Raw genomic sequence first — 27,048 nt, forward strand, 5'->3', positions numbered from 1 at the left:
TGTAATAAATGCCAGCCTAGGTGATGGGGCTAGTAATGTACATTATTAAATAAATAGACAAGCGTAGAAAAAAGGCCATGCAGTCATGAGTAAAGTTTCCATCCTCTGTCAACTATTTAGGGAACAAAGCAGGAAACTGAATTATTCATGATGTGCTTAGTGCAAGGCAAATGGAAGCTGCCACTGTGCTGCTAGCAGTGCAAATAGTGGCTTAAAGAATACAAGTAATTTTCTTCCCTATTACCAAGCTTGTTTTTCATTGGTAATATTTCTAGAAACTATTTAAGAAAACGAAACTCTGGACGGGGAACGAGTTAAGTCTGTCTAGTTTCTCAGAGTCCTAGCACGCACCCTTGGGGGGGATTTTGTGATTTTGGTTCTAAATTATTCAGCCTACATGCTAAAAAGATAAATAAGATGTTGAGTTTTGGAAGTTAATATGGATATTCCTTTTCTCCCAACAGAAAACTTAAATCACTTTTTTTTTCCTTTTAACTTCAAATAACTTTCATAAAGACCATTATGCGTTACAGAAATGTGTGTGTGTGTATATATATACACACACGCACACATATATGTATATAGCTATCCATTTTTACATGTGTTTTTGTGCATAAGTGAACACCTACATTTAATTTTGTGTGTTGTCTGAGGCTTTGTCACATATGTTACTCATTTAAAAACTTTAGTTGTTTTAGTGTGTACTATCGTTTCTCCCTGTGATAATGACTGAAACTTGATTATTACTCTAACCCCAAGAGCAAGACTCTTTTATTCGTAAATTCTTCATAACATAGTTACTGTTGTGTTTAGTTTTTTGCAGTTTCAAAGGCCCAGAGAGTTATTAAGGACTCAGTTCTGCAAGGAAATGTTGGACCTCAACTACTAGTAAGGACAGTAGGGTTTTCTTAACATTACATGAGAAATACAAGTTTGATCTGTGTTGGGGTTGCTCATCGCCTTCATAGTGAAATGAATATTAGGCAGAATAAAATATTAAATTATAAGATTCCATTCATTTACAATGAATGTTGTAGGCTGCTATTTCAAGTGGTTCTCTGCTCCATATTTGTTTTAAGTTTTAGTATGCTTGGTGTATAAGTGAGCAGGGGGGGTTGTTGTTGTTAGAGTTTTTAAAAGAAATGCAACACTCTAAGCAAAAATGTTCCAACGTGAAAAGCTTCAAGAGCTCAATCAGTTTATCCCAAAGAGGACTGAGTGGTTAGTTGGTCACAGTGCAGAAATACTCCCACATGAAAATAGATACTAGGGCACCTTAATCTAGCATGGGAAAAACAAGAAGCAGTGTTTGCAAGATGAAGCATAAAGTTAAAAATAGAAATAACCACTAAAGGTAAGGTTATACGTGATGCGGCAAGTTTCATCACGACTTTGTTACCGAGACTGCGAGTTCTTCAGTTATGGGGCTCAACACGAGGCAGAACGTATGTGCGTCTGTGGCACAGAAAAGGCTAGATGAGATGATTTAATAGTTGCTTTTGATCTAAAACTTTATGAATCTGCACGTTTCATCAGTCTTTTCAAAGATTTTACCAAAGTGTACTGAGATCAGTTAAACTTGTTATACATACAAAAACGAACATATTATCTTGGAGGATAAGTTTGCAAACTCACAGCCCTTTTGAAGCGGCATTAGCTCCTCAGAAAGTAGCACTTTTCTTTCTTTTGGCTAATAGTAGTTCATTGATAGTATGAGAAATTAGGTTGCTTTGAGATATAAAACCAGAATCTTGATCCTGCTTGAGTTCCTCAAAGAACCAATAGGAATTCTCTTGAAAAATAGGAATGTTAACTCCAAAATTTTGACCGTATTTTAAGATTATCACCACCATCTTTAGTGGTTGAAATGCAGCATGCATGTTTTAGTTGGTACCTTTTGTACCTTTGCGGGTGTGCAACAGGAGATGACAGCCTGAGGAACAGAAGAGGTAAATTCTACATGTATTCTGTATCACTTGTTTAAAGAGAACAGAAGAACCCACCCAAAATGAAAGGCACTATGTTATTGCAACGTATGCCCAGTCTTTTTGTATTATGGTTCAAGTAAACTAACAAAAGTTTGAAAAGCAGAGTGAAAATATTGTATTCTACTTGGTCACACTGGAGGCAGTTTGGGGCCTACCTTGTAGTCCGTTAACAGGGAAAAAAAGGTTATTGAAATATATATATCAAAGGCTCTAGCCTAAAAGGATTGCATCTGCCTTTCTGTTGTGTCGTTTATTGTCAGATGAGATCAGATTCTGCAATTCTTTATTGTTCTACTTCTAAAAATGAGAACTTTGATGGAGAATGAGAGCATTAAATTTTCAAAATTTTGGAGTTATCACTTACTTTCCTGTATTATAAAGCTGCTTTAAATAGGACGTCTGAGAAGGTTGGATATTAATACTTGCTTTTGATTAATAAATCAAACTAAAATTGTGGATTTGTCTTTTATTTTTTTTGGTGGTGACAAATGCTGTGGCCAAGCCGGGTTGTGTCCCGTGCCCGCTGGAGCTGTCTCGCAGGGCTGCTTATGGCACTGTGAGGTGCTGGGGGCGTTATCTTGGATTTGCAGCTCTCAGCCAGCAAAACTTAAAAAAAAAAGCCTAGATACTGTTAGAACAAGAATCATTTGGTGTTATTTCAGCAATACAAAGCTTAAATGTATTAAATCCTACTTTAGTCTTACGGATTTGGAAATTGGTTTTACATGCCTTCGTCACATCCTGACTGGATTAATCTAATTCCCTTTTCACAGTTCTGCCAGCGTTGCCATTGCAGGAATTGCAGCATGTACAGATTGCGGCTGTAGCAATGATCAATGAGTCCCTGAGGAAGCACAAGTCTCACTGAGTTTTAAGTGTCTCTTATGTCTCCTGACTTTTCTCCTGGCTTGGATCAGGAGGAGTCATACCCAGGGGTAAATGCTGGAGGTATGATTGGATTCAATTCTCTTGGTTAATGTAACTAAGCCTAAAAACGTTGAAGATCAAATTATCTTTTACCAAATTAGGGCCTTCGGTAAGTGAGCAACCCTTTAGGGCTGTTCTCTGTAGTGTTGCCCCTGCCTTGCTGAGGAGGCTATGGGGGCCAACGAGCAGAAACACTGATGCCTGTGGCTTCCTAGAGGACAGGGCTAGCCTCGAAGGGTCAGACCTTTCAAACTTCTGCTGTCCTGAAGCCTTGAGGGTTCATGTAGTTGGTTGTACCCAGTGCAGGCTGCAGAGTGGGGCAGGTGATGTGGAAGTGTCTCATGCAGACTGCAACATCCCTCTAATTGCTCCCCTCTCGGGAAGGGACGTATAGGCTGCTCGCTTGGTCTCGCACAGAATATGCGATGCCTTTGCCTCTTTTTTCCTCCTCATCCTGCACACAGATGGTGCGTTGGCACGTGAGCAGGTGAAGGATTATGGCAATGTTTTGCAAATGCGCATAGAGCTGTCCTGGCGGCTCAGCAAGGTATGGGGAACAGTGTTTGCTAAATGCAGCCACTGTAAGAGGCCTGGTTTGTATGAACGTGCTGCTTTGGGATACAGCTCGCAAATTCAGCTGCAGTGTGCTCCTCCCTAGGCTCTAGCACAGCCGCTCAGACTCGCTGGCATCTTGGAATTGATCCAAGATTTGGTCCAAATTTTTTATTATTTGTGGGGGCAACATTTTTCTTACAGAAATATGGAATCATGGTACTGAATTCAAGTCTATTGCCCATGGGTGGTCTTTTTGCCATTACCTTTTCTGAATCGCCTCAAAGAAGACTCAGGGTCCTTGCAAGACTTCCAGGTTGAGCTGGGCCTGGTGCTGCAAGCGAATGGCATGAAACAACCAAGGGCCTCTAGGCCATTCTCCAAACCACGTAACTCATTTGGCATCCAGTCTAGTTTTCTTCCTGTTGGATAAAAACAGTTGACATTTTTACAGTACTTTTTAAATCACAGGATGCTGAATTTCTTTAAAATCTTGCTCCAAATTGATTTTTACCTTCCAAAGAATTCTGAATATTTGAGTATGAAAGGCAGTTATTGAGTAACTCAGCCTGCCAAAAAAAGAATTAAAGCTAAGATTAGGTTATATACTGAAATCTTTTGGTGCATAAAGACATTTTAAGTACTTCTGTTTATTTTACGTTGAACATGGGTTATAGGCTGTACCATATTTTCTGACTCTTGGCTCAGCAGAAATGCAGAACAGATTTATCTAAAGATGATCTTGAGTGTTTGTTGTGTGCCCTTGCGTCGTGAACGGTGACATTGGCCGGGGTGATGTTACCCAAAAACAAAAGTTGTTACGTATTCTAGAAAGACGGGAAAGTGACTTTATATGGGTGAGTAAGGACAGTTCCTGTCGTAAGGCTTACTATAGTTCCTGCACAAACTGTTTCCTCGTTTCTTATGGTGGACTACAATACAGCAGGTAAGCAGAGTGGATTATAAAAGCAATAAAAAGATAACGTCAAAGAAAGAATGTGGCCTTGCAGAAAACAACAGGGCAGCTGTTTCGGAGGTGACAAAAGCATATCATAATGCCATCTCAAATCCTTTAAATAGATCACTTGATTGGAATGGAAAAGTAGTATTTCTTCCATAGATTGACCTCCAGCTATAAGGTGCATCATTATAGAACAAAAGCTTTGTGCATTGCAAATAATGTATTAGCTTGTCTTTCAATTGAGTATACTATTAAAATTTGCCAGGAAAGCTCTTACTTTTCTTCATCTCCACTGATGTTTTAAATCATGGAAATATTAGAACATCTTCAAGATTGTTTTTCATTATTACTGTAGGCGGAAGTGATATAATCTATATATGTTTGCATATTTTAGAGCTAGTATTTAAACTGCTCTGGGAATATTTAGAAATACACAGAAAAATCAAATGATTTTAACTTACAGTATTATTTGAGCCTGTAAAACTAGCATTAGCTTTGGAGAGACCAAGGTCTACAAGCTTTGGAAAACTGAAGTGAATGTTTGCTTACAGCTAATTATATGCCTCAACGTTTCTGTAATGGAGCAAGGCTCTATAGAGGAGTCCGTATTTGATCTCATAGGCTGTGTAACAAAAAGTTTTCACTTTCTTTTGCCTGTTTGCCAGAAGACCTCTAGACCTGCTGAAGGAATTATGTCTTGTCGGCCTTGAATATGTAGAAATTTTAAAGTATAACTCCACAAAATATCTCTTTAGTGGAAATTTTGAATTTTGTACATCAGATGAGAATTATTTAAGGAAAATGAAGACTGGATGAAAAGGAAAAAGATTCCTTGATGGCATTCTGCTTGGATTCCTTTCAGAAAGTGTTTGGTAAAAGTGTTTTGATTTCATCAGATGTAATTACCTTTATTTGAGTCTTTCTTTAAAAAAAATGGTAGGACTAAATAAAGGGCAGGATATGAATAGTTATGTGAGCAGTAGTATGCACTGGGAGTCAGAAAAGTATGAGTTCATGTTGTTGGGATCCTCCTTTAAAGAAATAATTTATTTTAAAAGAGGAAGTGTTTTATTTTAAATTACTACTTTTGCTGAATTTCATGTAGAATTTATCTTAACTTCTTGTATAATCAGTTTTGAGCAGAAGAGAGAAGCCTCCTAAATAAGGGTTCAGCTGTGACTGCGTTTCAAATTACTGTGCTTCCAGTTTAAGATAGAGAACTTAAAAAAAAAAAAAAAAAAAAAAAAAAAAAAAAAAAAAAAAGATGAATTATGAATTAAAATGAATAAGCATTATTTTAAGTACTAGATTGAAGACCATGCAAATGGAACAGCTGTTCTGAGAGGGGCAACAAACTATGTGATGAACCAAATGACAGTCTTTTAAAGACTCCTTAAAATTCCCCTCGTTTTTCCCTTGTCAAAGAATTGTAGTCCCCCTGATTTGCACCCATCTTTGTGACTTTCTAAATATATTGCTAAGTAGCACGAATATAGCCTAGCCCTCTTTGAAAGCAGATTTAAAAATTAGCTCTTGGTTTCAGTTTAGTATACATTGTATTTCCTGGAGTTCTTTTGGATTTAGACCAGTATAACTGAGTTAAAAGCCTCCCATTTAAATTTAAATGGTAATTTATGGTGTAACAGTGTGACCTTGCATCATTTTAATATTTTGTGTTTGGTAGGGAAGATGTCTAGAAAGTCTTGGCAGACCTAAGCAGTAAGGAGTAACATACTGGGAGGATTCTGAGGGGAAAAGATTGGCCATGCCTACGCATAGTTTTGAGGCAGCTCGCAGGCAGATCAAACCAGGCTGCCTGTCACATTGATATGCATCATCTTTTAAATATCCTTCAGAGTAAGTTCTTCTATGCATAGAAAGACTGAAATAACTAGTGCCATGAAATGACTGATTGCAGAAATTTGGTTTGTCGGGTATAGAGGGTGTCAAGTCTTCGAGGTGGTGAATGCTTTCATTAGGTGACCATACAGTGGCCAGAGCCCTGAACACAGTTTCTGCTGTTTTGAGCCACCAAAATGCCAGCAGAGAGTCCTAACAGTGCCTTTGGTTTCATGCGGGTGTAGCACGCTTAGATGACATTATATAAAATGACAAAATTGTAAGCACAGAGTTGGAGTGTGAAGACAGAAGTTGATAGATGTCCACTACCCTTGAGAGGTTGCGGAAGTTTAATGATGGAGGAGTTGTTTGTAGGAAGAAGCTTGTTCTTTCTCTTTGGGTTTGGGCAAAACGCCTGTTGACTTAATAATTAAGGAAAGTGGCGTGAAGGGTTTTGCCTCTGAAGTGCATTGGGCACATTTTGAAAAGATTGGTACCCTGTGGCTACAGTTAATTTTGTCTTAAATATGTTTATTTTTTCCTAGTATCAGAGAGTTCAGCTGGAGTTTGAATTGCTTCCCTGTTGAAGATAATTTGCTTTCAGATGGCAGCAGTTGAGTGGTGTTTAAATAGAGGAAAAAATCTTCTGCAAAAACTGTACTGTATGTAAATCATCATTTTCAGGCAAGGAGTTTGGTGTTAAGTTGCAAGTTATGTCCTAGGAGTTGCATGATTTATGGGTTTGATTATAACATTTTAGATTTCTGCTGCACATGCCTGTTTTTTAATAGCTCTTGTGTCAGCTGGCAAATATTATGTCTGCGTATGAAGGTGAAGTTAAAACAACTAACCGTATCTTAATGCAAGATTTGGAGAGAAATAGGTTTCAGAGGCATTAATATTTTTATGTCAGGCAAATGCTAAAAGCTGATCAGAGTTCTGAGTAGCTCAGTGGAAACGTCAGGCTCGGGCAGGCGGGAGTGATTACGGTGAACCTGTTTAGATATGATGCATTATTTGCTGATGCTGTTTTCTTGTTTACATAACCGGATTTGTATGGCTTGGTGTGCCAAATATTGGGCTGCCAAAAACCACCTGCATCTGCTGAGGTATTCAGGCAAAAATGCTGGAGGCTGGCCAGGTTTCTGCAGTTGTTATGCTTCGTGTTTGACAGCAACATCTGGCAACACAGATGCTGAATTTGAGAGAGCCGTAATTATTTTGAGGGTAGGGAGAAGTTGTCATAACGTAGTTATAATCATGCTACTATCACAGGTATTAGAATCAAAGAGATCATTTTGTTCTTTGCTGACAGCATATGTTTTCTCAGCTTTGGAGATGTGCTATTTTGATATCATGCAATATGCAGATTAAAAATCACCTTGTTTTTAAGCGTTTTGAAGGATTAAAAAAAAAGAGCAAAGAGAATGTAAATGCACAATGTTTTCTTTCTTTAGAGTACTAGTTCTGTTGCAGCTGAGGTGTCTGCCAAATGTTTCACGCTATGTCCTCGAGCCACTCTATTGGATTTTATACTAATGAAAAGAATGTGCCTTAGCTCTGTTTATCTCAAGTGTTAAGTTTTTCTTCTTTTTTATTTTTCTTTTTTAAACTCTCTGGATCACTTTCAGAGGCAGTGTTGCTGGAAGAAATATGACAGATGTGATTTGGGGAGCTTATGTATTTTCATAAGGTATTGTACAACAAATATTTAAGCTCCACTAAGAGAAGTATTTAAGCTCTGCTAACAGAAAAATTCTGGAAATTTTAATTCAGCAGGTCAATTTGATATCAAGAATTTGCATCTGTTTTTATAAGAACCTTTCATTGAAAACTACAAGTTTGCAATTGTTACTTCTTGATTTGTTTATGGTAAATACCAGGTTTTCTTCTTAAAACTCTATATTTGGACATCTGTGGGAGTGGAAATGAGCATCTTGTGAAATTTCTCAAGTCTGGTCTGATGCACAGCAATGTGTTAACATTTTCTAGGCTCATGCTTGCAGTAATAACCTGAAAGATTTCTTAACTCAAGTTTCTAATGGAGCTAGTAACAAAAGACCAGACTTTGCTAGCTAAATCGCCCTCTTCTCTCGATCTATAGGAACCCAACCGCGCACTTGCTACTCTTTGCACTCTCTAGGACAAATCTTATTCCTCTTACGCTTGCATAAATATGAAGAGAACTTGACAAAATGGAACTGAATACAGGCGTGCCAAACTTGGCCTATAAATCCTACTGACGTCCTACTGATGTCTCATCCTGCACACTAAAGCTGAAATTATTAGCAAGAACATTTTTATAATACTTGTTTTTATTCAGTGTTAGAAATTGATGCTTTGTTTTCTTCAAAATAAGAAACTTACTGAAAAGTGGATGTTCTTCAACCATTTGAATAATTTTTTGTTTTCTTCTGCTGTCCTCAAGGCTCTTCTGGTTTAAAAACCTGCCATTGCAGCTCTCGCTCTCTATCTACTTCCTTCCTCAGTTCTGGCTACCACTCTAAACGTTCTTGCAACGCTTGCAGCTTCGTATTAAGAAAGTGATTGTAAGTGAATCTTATTTTTTCAGATGATGCTTCCTGGGGTCAGGAATTATTTCTTATTACTATTTTACAAAGAAATGGCTAGATTTATTCTGAGGTTTTTCTGCCTTACTCTGAAAGCTTGGACACTGGTCGTGGCTGGAGACAGCACGCTGGACAAGGCGGGGAGATGCACCTTTCAAACTCATCAGCTCTGCGATCCAGCTCACCATGTGGCTTCACAAGTGCTCAGGCTGCCAAGAGGGAAGTGAAATCATGAGCAGACTGTGTAGTTATTTCTAAAGTAGTCTTATATTACTCTTTCTTAGCATTTGCGTCTTGATCTATGAAGAAGAATGAACTGCAGCTATTTTTGTAATCCTATTTGTTTTAACAAAAAAATTAACAGTACAAGTATTGAACTTGGACTATAATTGAAAGCAGACTTCCTTATTTCATAGAACTGCTTCTAGGATTATTTGTTTTACCTTAAAATTATTTCTGTTTTTGGTTGTGTACAGTTCATTACATAAGAATTTTCTGTGTTTTTTCTTTACAACTTTCAATGTGATGTAATGTTAGTTCTCATGTCTAGCATTATGACCAAAAGATGTTATTTTCAGAAATCCACGGGATTTTGGTTTTAAGTGGTGCATTTTGTGCCAGTAAGTATGAGCATTACAACATTATCCCCCAGGAAACACTTGTATAGCTTTGTTTTAAAGATGACCAGACCAGTAGGAACCTTTTACTATACCTTAGAAAAAACTACTGAATTTTAACCATCTTCCTTCCGCTGCCAGTCGCTGTAGGCTCACAAGGGCAGCCGTGAATGCACGCTCACTGCTGGTAAGCATGGGCTAACAGTGTTTCTGACTTTGCTAAACTGAGGAAAAAGATCGAGTTGTACTGAAGTAGTAGTAAGATTTCTGCAAAAATCACTTTGTTTCCGTTGTTAGTATACAAAAAGTGATGTCTCTCTCTTTCTCCCCCTTGCCCTCATAAAGGAGGAAGAGCAGCATAACTCTAGGGAGTCATCCTTCCTCCTGAAAGACAGGAAGACCCAAGAAATCTCTTTTGCAAATTATTTTATTGTAACATTGGTGCAAGAGGATAGGAATGGAATGCATGTTTTTTTTTTTTGTTTTTTTTTTAATTGAAAGTGAGGGGCCAAAAATATTCAAAGTGCATCTCAGGTGAAAGTGGACAAGCTACAGAACTACTGAAGGAACAAAACCTGTTTTTGGTAACAAAGGCACCAAATATAGAAATAATTTATTCTTTGATGCAGGATTCCTTGAAAGTGTAAAATTTTGTCCTCGTGGCTTAAAAATTGGCAGGTTGCTTATTTAATGGTAAACACCTATTAATTTTTAGATTTGTTTTCTTTAAGGTTGTGAGAAGTAAAGTTATGGGAACAGTCATGATAATCTCTACTATACTTACTGATTCATCTACTGCTCCAGAATGTTAATAATTTTAAATAATTTTTCTATCTTCATCACGTATAATAGAAATTACACAGTGACCTGAATCTTGCTTTTCATTAACCTAATGTAAATCTTAAACTTTTCTGCTGGAGTCACTTGAGTTATACTGCAATCTCAAGGGAAAGAATTTATACCACCTTAATTCTTTAGTATCTGGTTTCTGCTATAAATATTGGTTGATATTGAACTGTGTGCAATATATGGCCCATAAAACTTAATATTTTTTATTTTCCCTTCATTTTTCAAAAGTTATTGTGTTTATATTCTGGGTAAAGCATTGCACTTGCATTCCATTACATCTTTTAGATTGTGTTATCCTTGGGTGGATAGCTTAAGAGATGTCTCCCTGCAAACGAAGGAAGGGGGTTTTAAGGAATCCTGCGTATGCATTCAGTACTGTAGTTGGAAACTGTGAAGACCACATTTATTCTTGAGAACAGCGTGCAGAACACCAGGGTAAATGATGTAGAAACTTTACTATGAATCAGAGTTTATATCTGAATCCCTCCCAGAGTAGAGCAGTTACACTGAAGATCATAACCAAAAATCCACAGTGGCGTGCCCATTCACTAAAAATAAGTGGGAAGCTGAGGACAGCTGTGTATCTTGCCACAGAAAGTGATGCTCAGCATTTCTATGTGTGCGTGAATAGAGTGTACGTGGTTTGGTCTGGGTTAGGGTTTTTACTTTGTTAGGTGCACAGCTGAGTCATGGCTTTTGTATGGGTTAGACAAATAAACATTTTCCTTCCTTAAGAGAATGTTATTAAAGATGGAAACAATTGATTAAGTTTTGTAACTCTGTTGTATGTTTACTCCCTGTGCAGAATCAGAGAGGTAATTAAACAGTCCGTGGTGTTGTGGGATTTCTTCTTTTAGGGTCCTTAGTGCCTTGCAAGAGTGGAAGCGGGCAGAAAAGTCACATTGTGGGTGGAGGTCTTTGTATTGCACCATGCCAGGCCTCGAACGTTTGGGTACTTGAGGTCTGATCGTGATTAGTTAGTGGGAGGGGAATGTTGTCACTGATATACAACAAGGACTGCAGAATTCCTTGCTTTTATTGTCAGCTATTGGGGACAAAAGGTGGCGCGAAGATCTGCATGTTTTGTGTTGTCTTCCCACCTGGGCTGCTACTCCAGACCTCCTCTCTGCTTTTAACTTACCTTTGTCCTAGGTTTGCGTTCTCATCCGAGGCTCCAGTTGCTGCCAGGTGGACAGGGTGAGTTGCTAACTGTGCTTGACACTCACTAAAATAATAGAATCTGGTGGGACAGTACTTTTTTGTTTTAGTTAAGACCACCCTTTACAGGCTTTACTAACTAAGCAGCACTCTAAGTCTTTCACGGTCTCTCGCTTTTCCACTGTGGTGTCTCTACGTTGTTTTACTTTCTAGTGGTTTGCATTCCTCACGTAATCGTTGCCTCGTTCAAACGCTGCCAGAGCTGAGGTTTCCCGGAGTGAGTCGTTATGTAGGTTTGACTTGACTGGGGTGTAAGTATTATATTATTTTGCTATATGTTGCATAGGAGTGGATGCCAAGAGACACACATTTTGCAACTTCCCGATACGGTTTGTTGATGCAACAGGCTTAAGCAATTTAACATCATTTTCTGCTCTCTAGTTTTACTGCTGCTGGATGAAAAGGTCTGTTTAGTTTTATTCTCCTTTTTTATTTGTAGAGCACCTTGTTTTTAATCTGTACTTCTGTAGTGCACTAGGTCAGTTTTTAGTTTCAGGTGCCACTCCGTAGCCCTGATGTAACTACACCAGTTAACCCAGGAAGAAAAATAGGGTCATTTTTACATCTCCCGTTTTTTCCCTTTGGTTGTATTACCACGTGTGGCTGATCTTCAGTTCAGTTTTTATGCCATAGTGCCAGCTTGCGAGTCAGCGGCCTCATCGGAAATGTTCTTGCCCCAGTGCGCTCCTGGCATTCTCTGCCATTTCTTTTTCTGCTGTGGAAAGCATGGTAACCCCTTTCTTACACTCTTCCACTACAAAATCAACATTTCAGTTTACACAGTAAAATGCTGCAAATACTTTCTATTCTATTCTATTTGAAAATGCAGAATACTTGATTTGCATGCTTACATGTGATAACATGACTATACATTCATGTTGCAATAAGTGCAGATAAATTACACTTTTAAAAATGTAAATGTTTGATTGCATAGTCATTGTTTCTAATGTGTTCCTCTGAGCTGTAGGTCCATTTTATTATACTGGAAATTTGCTTTTAACAGCAAGATTCAGATGTATGGTTCCCCCTTTCCTTTTAACTATTGCCTTAAGGTAGGGTCTTAATTTCTTAATTTGTATTTGAAATGTTCTTTCTGCAATGGACAGAGGATCAGAAGAGAGCGATAGTGTGACAGCCGTGCTAGTGAGCTGCCTAGGCGCTCTTCACTGGGCCCTTGGGCAAGCTGGCGGTAGTGACCACCAAGTACATGGGTTTGGAGCCGTCGGTCTGTGAGACCGTTCTTCAGTTGGCTTATTGTGTTGTTTTGGTCTTTGTTTCTTCGCTGAAGCGAACAAGCTAAAACCTGAGTATTGTCAGATCTACTTTATGAACTTGAGGCTTCATGTGGATATATTTTACGATCTTGTGATCCTAACATTCGTGTTCGGCATCTGCGTATCCATGTTAGGAGCTGTACAACTTGGAATATTTGAATTAAAAAAATGAGCAGACTTTTTGTTCTATGATGGTTTATTTTAGGAAGACACTTACGGTCTTACTAACATTTTTCAAACAAAAGTAAGAATTACTTCTGTGTATTTTTTGTATGTATGCCAGAGATTATTTGAGGGCTATTTCTGAAGACTAGTTTTGCTGGCCTTGCTGCAGTGGATCTGCTCATTTATCAGTTAGCCTCCCTCTGGAGGGATAATTGCAAGATGCTCTCTGATGCTCATTAATCTGGAATCAGCACCCTTCTAAGACCAGTGTACGTGAACTGTGATACTACTGCTTCAATCAGAAAAATCTGTCGTCTAAGAATACTAAGAAATGTGGTAGCTGTAAGGCATCGCAGCAGACATCTTGACTGAAATGGTCTCCTATGAGGGGAAAAAAAAAAAAAAAAAAGACAGAAAAGAAATGAGTAGTGAAGAACCGTGTTGTAATTTTCCAAATATTTTTAATATTTTTGCCTACCCATCACATTTACCCATATCACATAATACAGTATCACTTAATATTGATGATGCAAATATTAAACTGTAACTCTGAGATTGTGTCAATAATGAATGTTTTTAGAAAAATACTGCATTTGTATGTGTGTGTTGTATTTATCATTGTGAGGAATCAAGGAAATACAAGTTTGAGATAAGATTTAAAACTGTATTTCTTAATTTAGGTGTGCCCAATAACAAAAGAAAAAAAGGTGTCCTGAGTCCAATTTAACAATCCATAGCGCTGTTAATTGGTTTAACAAACAACCCAAACCCTGGAAGTTGTACATTACACAATTTCAGCATCATCTGAACTTTTATACTAATGCTATGGAAGTTAATCTCCCTTCTGAAGATCCATAAACTACTCAGACCAGGCATGTAATTGAATTATTTTACTGCCTTCTGTTCCATGATGATGCCAGTGCATCAGAGCGTACCGTAAGAACTCACAGTCAATAATTATGGCTCAATTATTGGTCGTATTATGCCTTGAGGAAAAGGATTTCTGACTTTTCTACAAAAATTTTCATTTTATATCAGGCAACAATTCTCATCCATCCAAATATATAGTTCCTGTAAACATTGCCTTGCTCCTCTTTGCAATTTCATCTTGTGAGGGAGCATTCTACTGTATTTTATTTCTTCACCCATCATTTTATTGTGATATTTTGCATACGAGAGGAGTGAGTTTAATCGAGGGGAGAAGGGTCAGGGCGTACTGGTGGTGGCCGATGTGAGCTCCCTGCTGGGCCGGTGCCACCTTGCAGTGACCCATGTGCCACTGGTGGTAGCACACGCCGCATTACGTGGCCTCCTGTCATACGGAAGTTTTCCACGTCTGTAATCTGATCTCTCTTGCCACCCGAGCTTTCAGAAAGAGCCCGATTTACAGCAGGGAGCAAGGTTTCTTTTTCGTGTGGCATGTAGGCTGGAAATTTACTAGCAGTAGTAAGGTTTGAGCTGCATCTGCAGTGACGGGACTGTTTGAATATGCCTTAAAATCCACACGTGCATAACATCCGAGGCCGGTGGCCTGTGCGGTAAACCTGGGGAGAAGGTTAGCTGGGAGAAGATTGGTTACCCAGATGAAAGTGCTTGGGTATGAGCTGTTACACTGGATCTGTGGGGCTGTTCTGTGCTCCGCTGCCTCCAGAGACTCCTGTTTTCCGTAGTTATCTTAGAGGGAAGAGGTGTCTTCCTCCTGGATTGCCTTAATGCTACTTACAGAGTTTTCTACAGATCTACTCCAGGCAGCCCTCCCAAGTATTTCTTTCCAGAGCTTAGTTATTTCAGGCTTTCAGGCTTAATTAATAATACTAGTATAGGTATTTCTCTCTCCTTTTATAAATAAAGCTAGGTTTGCAGACCATGTAGAGTCATAATTTAATGCAGAACCTTATTTAATAAACAAACTACTTTTATCATGGGCCTCATTGATCTTAATGTCATACCTGTAATGGGAGGATGTTTGCTTTTAAATTTGTAGTGCATATTGTTTATTAACTCTGATTTAAAAAGAAAACAGATATACATGTTCTTTCCTTTTTTTTTTTTTTTTTTAATATGACTACAATTTAAATTCAGATGAGTTAGATGAGCGACTGACATCCTCCACAGAAATTCTTTGGAACTGTTTGTTTTAGTTAGTGTGTCTTGCTTTTCTCTGTAAGAAATTTTAGTCTGTTTAAACTTTAAACTTACAAAGGTTTGATGTTTGGTAAACAATATTTTTTCCTGCTTGTTGATTGACGTTTGACCGACTGATGGCCTTGTAAACCTGACGGACAATGAAAACCATTTTGCACAGTTCAAAACAATCTTTTTTTTACGACTTTCTGGTAACGTAGTGTGATTCTGAATTCCTACGTCACTGTTCTGTGCTGGAGTAACCGGTAGCACGGAGAGGAGACTTGGAATTGAGTGTTTTGCCCCCCTCCCCCCCAAGATCATCCGTCTTCTGGTGATGGCGAGTTTCTGTGCTCACAAGCACTCTCCATCCCTGTGAGATCGGCATATCGGCCGTTAATGCCCGGTGACGTTGTGATACGAAAGGCCAAAGTGAAAATCTTCCTAAAAAAGGAAAGACGACCTTTCCCAGGCAGAGGCCGCAGGAGCGCTGAGCTGCGGTCGCGCAGATCTCACCTCACCGCGTGCTTGGAGCGAAGAAGGGAGGCAGGTGGTTTGCATTTGGGGGGGGGTAGGTTGTTTAGTTTTGTTTTATTAGTAGATTTCCAGTTTTTCTCCCTAGAATTTGGTGTATTTTTTTGTTTTTGCATGTTTGCATTTATCAAGCATCAGGTGGTGAGCTAGTCTCATGCTGTCCTGCGACACCTCTTAAAAAAAAAAGAAAGAAAGAAAATTGCACCCCTTTCCCGTAGATAAGGAATGAAGCAAATTACCCTGGGGTGCTGACTTCCATTTGTCTTTTCTAGAAAATGAGCAAGGTAGGTACCTTGGTGCCAAAATTGATTATGGATAACTCTGGAATTGCTTAATCCGTCAAAAGCAGCAAGGAGAGGGGAATCTATTTTCAGTGCTGAAGTCGGTGTGGGTTAGCACAGAATAGGTGGTTTCTACTGAAGTTGGTGTAGTCTCTGCCTTCGTCTGAAGCCCTTGGCTCCCTCTCGAGCTCCCAACGCGTTCCCGACGCGTTCCCCCCGCTCCGGCGCTGCCCTTGCCCTCGCGCCCCCGCGAAGGAAATGTCGGCGTTGCTGCGGCCGTTCGAAAGCGTTGAGCTCGCGTCTGCGTGTCTGCTTGTAATCTCGTCGGCGCAAAGCAGAGCGGGGCTGCGCCTCGGCCGCCCCGCCGCGGATCCCTGCGGTTTTTCTCCGTCGCTGTACGGAAGCGCGCGCGCGCCCCGGGGGCCTGGGGCGGGCTGTGCAGCGGGCGCGGGGCATTCCTGCACCCCGCTTAGATTTATTGATCCCCCGGGCTGGGGCCTCGGGGGGCTGCTCTCGCCCGCCGGCTGCGGTAATCCTGTGAAAATAGGAGTTCTTCCTTAATTTGTTTTCTGGTTTCTGGAGGGCTCGTGGGTCATTCTGGCATGGTCTCCTTTGTAATCCAAAGGACTAAATATATATACATATACATATACATATATATATATATATATTTAATAAAAGCTGAAAATCTGATATCGCAGCAGTGTTCCTGGAGCTAAGGCTTTATTAAAGGCACGTGCAAAGTAGATTTGCACTGGCAAAAGCTTACTTGTTGCTTTAAGTGTTTCTGTAGGAAAGTCAAGGATAAGGCTGGGGGCAGGGAGGACATTTCAAAGTAATAATGTGCTTGTCTCGGTAATAACGGTTTTAATGTTAGATGCTATGGGCGGGATTTTTGCAGAATAACTCCCATCTTAAGCACTTCAGCGTGACAGACGACGGTGTCATGTCATGTTATGTGTTATGGTTTTGTTTTCTTGCATGTCCGCTCTAATTTGTGTTTATGCAATTGCTTTTAGCTGTGTTTTATATTTGTGGAGCACTGACTGAGTCTTGTGATGCCCCTGAATATGTTTTGGGGATTGCGAGTAATCGTAGTGTGTCCATTCAGTACAGTCAATAGGGATGCCCACACGCCTCCTAAATTTTTAGTTATTGCTTCCTTCTTCCTGAGTGTGGCTGTATTAGGAGACTGAGAAAACAATATTAAAATCAAAGTTGTTATGTTGCACAATCCGCCGTTCTCAAGAATAACTGGGTACGTGTTGCCCACGATGCTCGTGTGTACTATGTCGTGTTCGTAGGGGATTCATTCATCTGCTGGTAACTGCGGCCTTTAAAAAATAACAACATTTTTTTAAAAAAAAATCAAGTCTTTTGTACAAGTATCTACTAAGGCATTGTTTCTATGTTTTCAGTTACACAGGGAAAATATATAAAAACTCAGGTACTTCTTTACGGAGGGACCCTACAGTAAGAAAATATTTTGTTCATCATTGATCACCTGTATTTGGAAGCTGGGGAAAAGACCGATTTCAGTTCATCAAAAGAATTTTCTTCATTACTATTCACAAATACATTTCCAAATGCAAAAAGTCTCTCTTTCTCGGTAAAACCGTCTTGATTTGGTCAATTCAGAGGAGTAATGCAAGAGTGTATCCTACAAACCGGTTGTTTTCAGGATTAGATGATTTTTGAAGTATGCTGCAAATAGCGCTTTCTCGAAGCCCTGACATTTGATAGGTTTTTATAACACAAGTTCTTGTCAAATTTTGGTGATGACTGTGATGGAGAACTGTGAGAATAGCTATTGTATTCTAAGGATGCTCTGGAGCATGCCTTTTTTAAAAAATAAGATAGTGTTTGTAAGGCTTTGATTAATTTAAACTTTACCCTTTGTGTAGTGCTATAACTTTCTGGGCTTTAATGCAAAGGCACAGCTTTGCTCTATAATTAACACAGTTAGGCAGCCAAAGTTCAGTACATGTGAGGTGATCCTGTAATTAATTTTTTAATCTGCAGACCTTACGTTCAGTTCCTGACCTTGCTGGATAGTGGATTTTTAGTGGCTCTGGAAATGCTACTGTAATTGTCTTATTTCCAAAAGATACTAAGGAGTCATGAACTTAAAATATCCTCCGTAGGCTCAGTAGTTTGTCCATGTCTCGGAAAATACTGCTCTTCGGTGCATTTAAATGCAAATGGTCGAGGAAAAATAATCTTTGCAAATGACAAAAACAGATGCTGCTTTTCTTTTCTTTTCTTTTCTTTCTTTTTTTTTTTTTTTTTTTTTTTTTTTAAATAAACTTCTTAGCCTAACAAAAAGTCTCTTTCTCCCTCTCAGTCTTCACCTGTTTCTGGCAGCTGGGACCTTGTGGAGTTAAAGGGGCATTTTACAAAGAAGCCTAGAGAAGCAGGTGAATATGTTTACCCAGCGGGACAGCCTAATGTGCATTTTTCCCCTCTTAAAACAGGGACTAGCAGCATCGGAAAGCTGTTGTGGAGCTTTCTCTAAGCCTTGTTGAATGACGTTGAGTGCAGAAGACTTCCCCACCGCTGGAGCGGCCCCGTGGCAGCCGGGTCTCCTGGGGCTCGTTCTTCATCTCGCAGGAGAGCAGCTGAGCTCTAGCTAGACCTGTCCAAGGGCTGGGAAAGCAGGCTGTTGTCCCAGGCATCCGGGTTGTTTGCTGTCGTCATGAGCTGTGCGTGAGCTCCTGGGAATATCTTTATATTTTCATCATTCATTCAATAACACAAACGTAACTTTGTATCTTACAAATGTATGCAAGTTGTTGAAAGTAACTTTAGTTGCAGGACATAATATATTTTATTAAACGGAGATCATTAGTCCACCGCAAGTCCAAAGACCACCCTAGTAGGGCTCATTTCATGTCTTCTATTTTTTTTAACCTGGTTGCTGTTGTCGGTGGGGTTTATTTTTTCTTGTAATAGCACATTTTTAAAGAGGTAGGGTCCATTCAGCTAGAAATATTGATGCAGTGATTTCATTTCAGAAAACAGAGCAGCCTGTGCCTTCTAGGAGTGCTGGAGAAGTGCTGAGAGCTGTCTTAAGTTGGTGGTTTGTCAAAGATTGTAATCTTTGGATTGGAGGACTTACTATAGAAAAGTATTTTGGTAGCCAGGTGATGAGCCAGGTTAACAAATAAATAGTATTTAAAATGTGTAAATAAACCCAGCCCGTTTTGTTTGAGCTACGTTAGTTCTTCCATCAACAGATCTGAGCAAACAGTAACTTTCAGATGGAGGGCCAAGGCGGACGGGAGGGTTTGGGATGACGGTCTCCTTAGTGGAGCAGCTGGAGCTGGTGGGATGCAGGAGTTCATGGGGGGAATTTCCATCACTGAGGTAGCAGCAGGTTTAAAGGCAGAGCATTTGGTACGTGTCTTGAGACCAGAGCTGAGGCCTGGGTGGCTGGAACCACTTGGGGATTTGCCAGGGCAGCGCTTCCTCGCCGGGAAGGCACAGCGATGCTCGCTTGCCAGCCGGCTGCTTTGAGATTTCATGAAGTGAGTAGGAAATAGGATGCTGAAACCAGCTGCTTAACTCTTTATTAAAGCTCCTACATATGTGACTTGATTTTCAGTGTTCATCGTGTTTTATTGCAGATGTCAATTTATGTATTCATGTGTTTAAATATGGATCTGTGATACCAACATTACCCATCCACTACAAAAACAAACAAACAAACAAAAAAAACCTCCCACACTTGGCTGTGGTTAGGTTGATTAATTCAATCTTTCTGATTACTGATATATATACTAAATTATACAAATAGAGAGGGTAATTTTGTTGATTTAAGAAACACATTCTAGCATACTGAGCTCTATAGGTATTACTGTCTTTATACAAATGTGTCATAAACTACATATCTTAATATAGTGGCAAAGTGAGCAGAAGATAAGATAAGGCAGAGCAAGATTATTCTCATTTACCATTTCTCAAATCTGTAAATGTTCTCATCTGGATAACAAGGAGTTATATGAAATCTTTTCATAACAAAATAGAAAGAAACCCCCTTAAATATAAGCTGCTCTTTTGTTCCTCCAAAATAGAGGTGGCATATTAGTCATGAAGTATATGAGTAATATTTCTAATAAAATTTAGAAGCTGATTATCAGGGAGGGGGATTGGGATTTTTTTATTTCTATTTTTTATTTTTAAAAAGAACTTTATCTTAATTCACATGGACTAGCAGATATTTGGGCCTCTGTAGCCTTTTTGCTCTATCTGTATGAATACTAAGAGCACACATTTATATATCATTGCTTCTTTTAGGTAAGGAAATTTGGTATTTGAAACAATATATAGAAGAGATACTACCAAATGCAATTCAGTGCGGAGGCACCTGGGGTTTTGTTGCACTCCTAAATCCTTTGGGTGCTTTGGAAAATACATGCTGTCACTAATATTACATTTGGCTGCCCAAAGTCTTAACTTCACTGCAATGATGAATGTGTAGCATCTTCCCTCACATTCTGTGTTACAGTGATTTCAAGTAAATCAGGTATTCTAAGCTTAGCTACATGTGGTATTTTTTTAAGTGGTGATCACATTGAATAAAATTCATGTTTTCTTTTTTTTTCCACTCAATGTTGTATACGTTTCCAGATCATTATTTCCTTCAGTAACAGCCCACGATAATGTAGTTGGCCCACTTCTTTTTGCCTTCTAACGTGCCCTGTATTGCTCGGCACTCATAAACATTGCTTGTAATAAAGAGCTTGTATACAAAGTGAAGTTCATAGGTTTAAAAGTAACTTGATTGAACATCTAACCAAAACTGAGAAGTTAGTAAAACTATCCTAATTCTCTTTATCATTGGCCTTGTACACAAGAAGAAATTGAAGCAGTTGGTCTAAATTTAGGTGTGTTTATTTTGGTTCAGAAGTAGTTTATTTGGGCATAGTTTTAACTGGGGGAGGGAAAGAAAGTCCGCGGTTTGCTCTGGGGTAATGGGTTAGCACTTTGCAGCAGTGGAGTTACTGAAGCTGGAGGTGGGCATGCTTTTGGCCAGCAGAAAATGCGAAGGAGTAAAAGGCTCAAATGATTTCTCGTTAAATAAAATAACTTTAAAGTGAGTGTCTACATATGGGTTTTCACCTAGGTAATTTAAATCAGTATATTAAAACAGGTGTGTGCAAAGTCTGTAACGTGATATTACAGTACATTGCTCAGGAATAAATGCACATGAACTGTTGAGTCTTTTGATGTCTTTTTTAATCTCTTTGGCAGAATTCTATTTATAGTACAAATGTCAGTACTGTCAGCAAATTCATAGGAATATGGGTTATTAATTTGAACTGTTTGGAGGTGGGGGGAGGAAGTTGAAGAATGAGTGGAATACTCATTAGACTCTTTGCAGGGAGACGGTTGTTGTATTCACATATTCCCAAAGGAAGATGTATTTGCTTTGTGAAGATTTCCAGTAAAATTCAATTCAACTTATTTTTACATACTGCAAAACAAAGACTTCACAGATACCTGTGTCTTACTGGCTGTTGTTTCAGATACTATTATGGCTAACTTTTTTTTTTTTTTTTTTTTTTTTTTTTTTTTAACTATATTTTCCTTTGGTCTGCTTATACATTTTTGACTGTACCTACATTGGTAAAGCTGTTTTGGGGTCCCCCTTCATCAAAAAATGTAAAGCTGCTCTTCAAGCTCCTTAGTTTTTCCATTTTGATACTTTGTCTTTTTTTCTGTCATACATGTAAGCATCACAGCTTTGCAAGAAACTTGGGATGAAATGTTGTGGCTATATAATCTGCTTAGGTAGTTATTAAGAATACTAGTATTAGTAACGTTAATAACAAACAGACCCCTGCCTCCCCCAATTCCTCCACCTCGGAGGTAGTTTAGTAGATGACTTTTTCTTGTTTCAGCGTAGAGACAAGAAGCGATACTGGATGGCTGTGCCTCTTTTGCCTCTTTTGCGGTGTAGATACACAACCACACGCTGAACTTGCTTTACCTGGTGCAGATGGGTACCGCTGCCGAATTTCTGACTGCAGCGTTGTGCCTTTGTATGTACGTAGCTTATTTAATACCTCGTTAAGAGCAAGCTGAGACTGGGAACCGGCCTATCTTTGTAGGAGGAGGGTGGAGAAAATACACCGAAACTTGCTCTTGATGTGTAATGCTTCTGCTTTTCTTTTAATTTAGCAATGCAGCTTTGAAGTAGAGCGCTTTGCTCTTTACTGCCTAGCAACAGCCACCCCCCTCTGGCCTTCAGGTTTAAGCACTCCCGCACCACGATAGCCCGTTCGTACTTCCAGCAAGCAATTCAGGTGATTGCACATTAACGTCTGTTGAATACTAGGGGGCATTTTTCAGCCTTGATTCTAATTTCTGAACATCTGTGTTTTGCTATTGTTTTTCGTCTTTTCTTTGTGTTTTATTCAATCAAAAGTGTTGTGGAAATTTGAGTTTGATCATAGGAGATGCTGAAAATGAATTAGACCATTTAAATATTGCTCTGTGAAAACACGTATTGCTCATGAGAAGTTGCTCATTTTTTAATTTTATTCTCGGATAAAGAAGGGCCAGAATTCTGAGAGAAGCCCAGAACGGGCAAGAAAATATTTGGGGGCAGATTGCTATGGGGAGGAAGTTATGCTTTGGGGGTTGCAAAGTGGAAAGGAGGGATATCATATTAACAGTGTAAAAGAAGAAGACTGGGGCAGGGGATAAGGTTCCTTTCCTGTGAGATGTTTTGGGGGACTGTACGCTGTTGGACCTCTAACCTATGTTTCACCATACGTACCAAAGCGTTTCAGTGCTCCCTTTGGGGATGTAGGTTACTGGAGGTGCCTGGACCTTCATAGAGCAACCAGTTTGGATGCTGTGGTACAGAGGGACCTTGCAGAGCTTGCAGCGAAGGGGAGGCTGCTGAGAGGAGTGAAGTGAGCAGACAGAGCTTAAAAGTGGGAGAAGGCAGGACTTCAGTGAGGGACCTCAAGTGAAATGTGCAGGTTTACTGCACCACCAAGGGCGACTGCAAATTTGCTTGACTAAGAATAAACCTGCAGGAATCTCCTTGCAAATAGTGACTTTGGAACCCAAATATGAACCTCAAAGCAACCGTTATCTTAATATTAGTGGATGCCTAGGCGTCGGGAAGAAGACACTGAGTTTTGCCTATTTTAAAAAGTCGATTATTGAAAGCCGATCTGATGTTTTGGAGGGACTGGCTTTCTGAACAAACATCCAGTCCCAGCAAACCTGCCTTAAACTGGATGATCCTTCTGCAGTCTCTTCCAAGCTTCTCCTTCTAAGATGTTTAACTTGCTCCTTTGGAAAGAGGTTTTGTATCACATGCAATTAGATTTGCCATATAGCATAAATAACTTCAGGGCACTGTTTTTATTATCATTGTTGATTTCCTCAGTTGTGTATCAGAACTGAAGGGTCAATTCAAAGATATCAGTGTTTTACGTTAAGATAAATTCTGTTGAAATCCTGATAATTCATCTGGTAAAATGGAGATTATCTGAAATAAGCCATGTGGTATGACATTCAGGATAACCTTTCCCTTACATAAATGTATAGAAATAGTATTGACTCCCTTTTTATTTATTTGCAGATTTCATTTTAATGAATATATCTGACTGATGTATTAGTTCAAAATCTGTAAATACACATTAGTTTGAGTATTTTCATAAAACGTCTAAGCTGATGTTATATCAGTAGAAATCTCTCCAGTCCCAATATAGTTGCACTGGTAAGTTAACAGATAGTGATAAGAACCGTATGGCTGGTAAAAGAAAGGCAGTAGAACAGGGTTGACTAAGAGTTTCTTGTATATAGGGTTAAATTTTTGAGATTTATGATTGAAAATTAAGGTTTTACTTTATTTCTATTTTTTAAAAATTAAATATTTAATTTTGGGCTTTATCCAACTCCAAATCAATCTAAATCTTCAAATAATAGGTAGCTTTTCTAAGCATTGCACTTTTTTGGAGGATTGGGCTTAGCATGACTTTGTAACTCCCCCAGGTCTTTTGGAAAACAAGGTCTTATTCAAAAGTTAAATCATCCAGTTTAAACAAAGTTGCCCAGTGCTGTCAGAATGACACCTTGCATTCAGTCTGATTGCTTTTCAGTTCACGGTGTAGCGTAATGATTGGGAAATGGAAGGAAAAAAATACTACCCAGTTGGGCTAAGATTTCGAGAACTTTTGAGCAGCGGAATTGCTGTATGAAAAGCAAGGTTTCAAGATTTTTTAATCGGTGGGTTTTCTGTGTAAAAAGCATTAGTAAAACACCCAGTGCTATTCATATCCATACTGAATTTGTCTCTTGCTCTAAGTTAATGGAAATGGCCTAGGCAGTAAAAGATACCCCTTGGACTTGGTTATGTAGCTGCTCACGTTTTATTGAGACACTGACATATTCCCTGTGGTCTGCAAAGAAAAGAAAATTACATACTTGTGAAGTCCTGCTGGGGCAGTGCTTTACCTGTTAAAACAGGGTTGTTTGCAGACACTGTCAATGTGAGGGATTTCTTTTTGTTGTCCTCCTATAGCTGTAGGATCTGCTGTCCTTGGTGTTTCAGCCTGCTGGAAAATGCAGAGCTCTGTTTAAAATTTGGGACCTGTTTCTTCTCTTGCCTTAAGAGAAAATAGGAGTCAATTCCTTTGTAAATAAGAGATAATGAGACCCATAACCTCTAAGAAAGAGTATATTCACTTTGCTGTGTTAAAAAGAGAGTTAGGATATCCTTGTATGGCCAAAATAAAAGTTTAGGTTAAGTCATGCTGAGTGACATTATATCTTAGGACAAGTTTATTTAGGATATTATAGCTGGAATTAAGCATATACATAGACTGTGATAACCTTGTTTATGATGTAGGAGTGATCGTCCTTTGTTTATGTGAGGTATAGCAACTACGGAAGTTGATAGCAAAAAAAAAAAAAAAAGAATAAAAAAGGTGGGTGCTGATCTTACTGATTTTGAAAGGAAATTATTTTGAGAGGTCTTGGAAACAAGAGATTGTTTAATGGAGAAAGAGGTTTCTCATCCACATTTCTCCATTCTGTGTCTACTTCTAAAGATTTTTTTTATTGTCAGTTCATCTGTTGAACACAGTTTACAGTATTAGAAAGAGGAAATGTCTGAAGGAGTAGATGGAATTTTGTTTTAGATATTTGGAGACTCGAGAGCACAGTAGTAGGAAGCAACAAGATTTGCTTGCTTTTCAAAAAGGAGCCTTTCGACTCCAGTCTTTTGTTTTAAACAAGAGTAACAACGAGTCATGACAAAGACTTGTTTCGCATTGAAGTATGCAATTTAAAAAAGCGTCTCAGCTGTCCTTCTTTGACAACTGGAGTTAAAGGCCTTTGGGATTTTGAAAGATAGCCAGTTTAGGGGGGTTCTCAAATTGCCATTTTCCACATTGAGATTTCTGTGGTTCATTAGTTCTTCTGAAAATGAATAATGAGCTTTTTTTTTTTTTTTTTTTTTTTTTTTTTTTTTTTTTTTGATCTGTATATCTAGAAATATGGGGGAGAAATGCTAAACGACAGTCCTTGTGCTCTCACTCTACACTGGATAATTAAGCAAGGTGCATGTTGCTGGAAAACAAATGCCTAAAAGAAGCAATTAGGTTTAAAGATGACTTAAAGGAAGTATCAGATACTTCGATTACTGAAGATGGATGGGGCACTGTGGTTTCTGCTCGCGGCTCTGTCACTGTCTGCCATCAAAAACTTGAAAATATGGTTTTGTGGTTTTCACTTCTTAATGTCAAACCCCACTGGCCTTCAGATTTTTGGATATGTGATCGTAAGTGAACAAAAGTAGGGATTTAACAAGTTGTTTGACATTGGTCTGAGGCGAATATTAAAATCCTGGGTACCTTGTTCAGTTAACTGTTCTTTGTGCTGGGAGGCAGAAAAGCAAAAATTAAAAGCATGAGAACTAACTATATACTGGTGTTAAGCGTGGCTGCTGTCAGGTCACTATTTTCTTACGTTGGGTCAAATCTTTAGGTGTGATTAGTTGGTGTAGTAGTATCGTAGAAACGTTTAAAGAAAAGAAATTTAAATAGCTTGTACAACAGACCCATCATTTGAACTTGGACCCGAATCCCAGTTCTGCGTGATTATTTTTGAGCACTGTAAAGGCTCAAAAGACTTCTGAAGGAATATTTGCCATTTGAGTCACATATTCACACACTTGCACCTCTGAAAATGTATAGCTAGCGCAGATCAGACCCCGAAACTCCTAGCTGCCTGGTTTTACAACTTCTATTTTCCACATTGTTACAAATTGCACCTTCGCCTATGGAAAAATACATTGTATTAAATACGTCTTTATTCTCAAGAACCTGGTGTATTCAGAACAGTTCACAGCAAATTTCCGAGCCAGATTTCCAGTCGTTCTCACGTACCTGTCATGGCACGTTTTGCCTTTGTTCAGCATCTTTTGGGCTGACTTGCAAAGGGTCTGAGTCGTCTGTTCCTTGCCCAGCGGTTTCTAGGCTCAAACGCTCGTGCACATGTGCAGTGTTTTTGGAACCTTAGATGAGGGACTTGTATGACCAGGATTTGCAGACGCTGCTGATTCATGACACACGGGAATATTATTAGCTGCATTGCTGCAAAAGGCAATGTGATACCGTACCCAGAAGGGTGTAACAGGAGTCCTGCTTCTGCTGGGAAGCAGTTTGTGCCACAAGTTGTTCAGAAATTATGACTTACAGTATCAGGAATTGCTAAAAATAGGAATATATTCTCACATATCTTCAGAGAAGGTATAAACTTGCAATTCCTGCAGGGTGAACATGTACTGCACTACTTTTTAAAATGTATTTGCAGACAGATTGCTTGTTGACAAGTATTTATTTTTCAAAACTTGCTATGGATTAATTGAAATGGCTTCTGCAAATGTCAGTCAATGATCTGTTGATGGATGTACTCCTTGTGTTTTGACAGAGTTACACTTCTGCACATCATCTCTCTTCCATGTCTGTCCTCTGAAAAATTTAAGAGCTGGGTCTTCTGAAAAGCCATATTTTCTACAGGTTCTTGCTTAACAGTGTAGGACTCATGATACTGTATCTCACTGTCTCAATTTGCATTTGTTTCAGAAACACCCTGAAGCATACAATTTTTTTTTTTAAGGCAT

General features: G+C 39.0%; 1 protein-coding gene and 1 long non-coding RNA gene across 2 annotated transcripts in view; one reads left to right on the forward strand and one right to left on the reverse strand.

Annotated features, from left to right (window-relative positions):
* The window catches only part of NAALADL2 (N-acetylated alpha-linked acidic dipeptidase like 2), a 358,090-nt gene that overhangs the window by 102,846 nt on the left and 228,196 nt on the right, over positions 1–27,048 (forward strand). The window lies entirely within an intron of this gene.
* Positions 12,974–26,405, reverse strand: LOC134144063 (uncharacterized). The gene is made up of 3 exons (XR_009959270.1): positions 26,312–26,405; positions 24,378–24,478; positions 12,974–13,341 (listed from the first exon to the last, which is right to left on the reverse strand). It is a non-coding gene; the product is annotated as an uncharacterized LOC134144063 (long non-coding RNA).

This window comes from Rhea pennata, chromosome 9 (assembly GCF_028389875.1).
Source record: "Rhea pennata isolate bPtePen1 chromosome 9, bPtePen1.pri, whole genome shotgun sequence".
Classification (NCBI taxonomy): domain Eukaryota; kingdom Metazoa; phylum Chordata; class Aves; order Rheiformes; family Rheidae; genus Rhea; species Rhea pennata.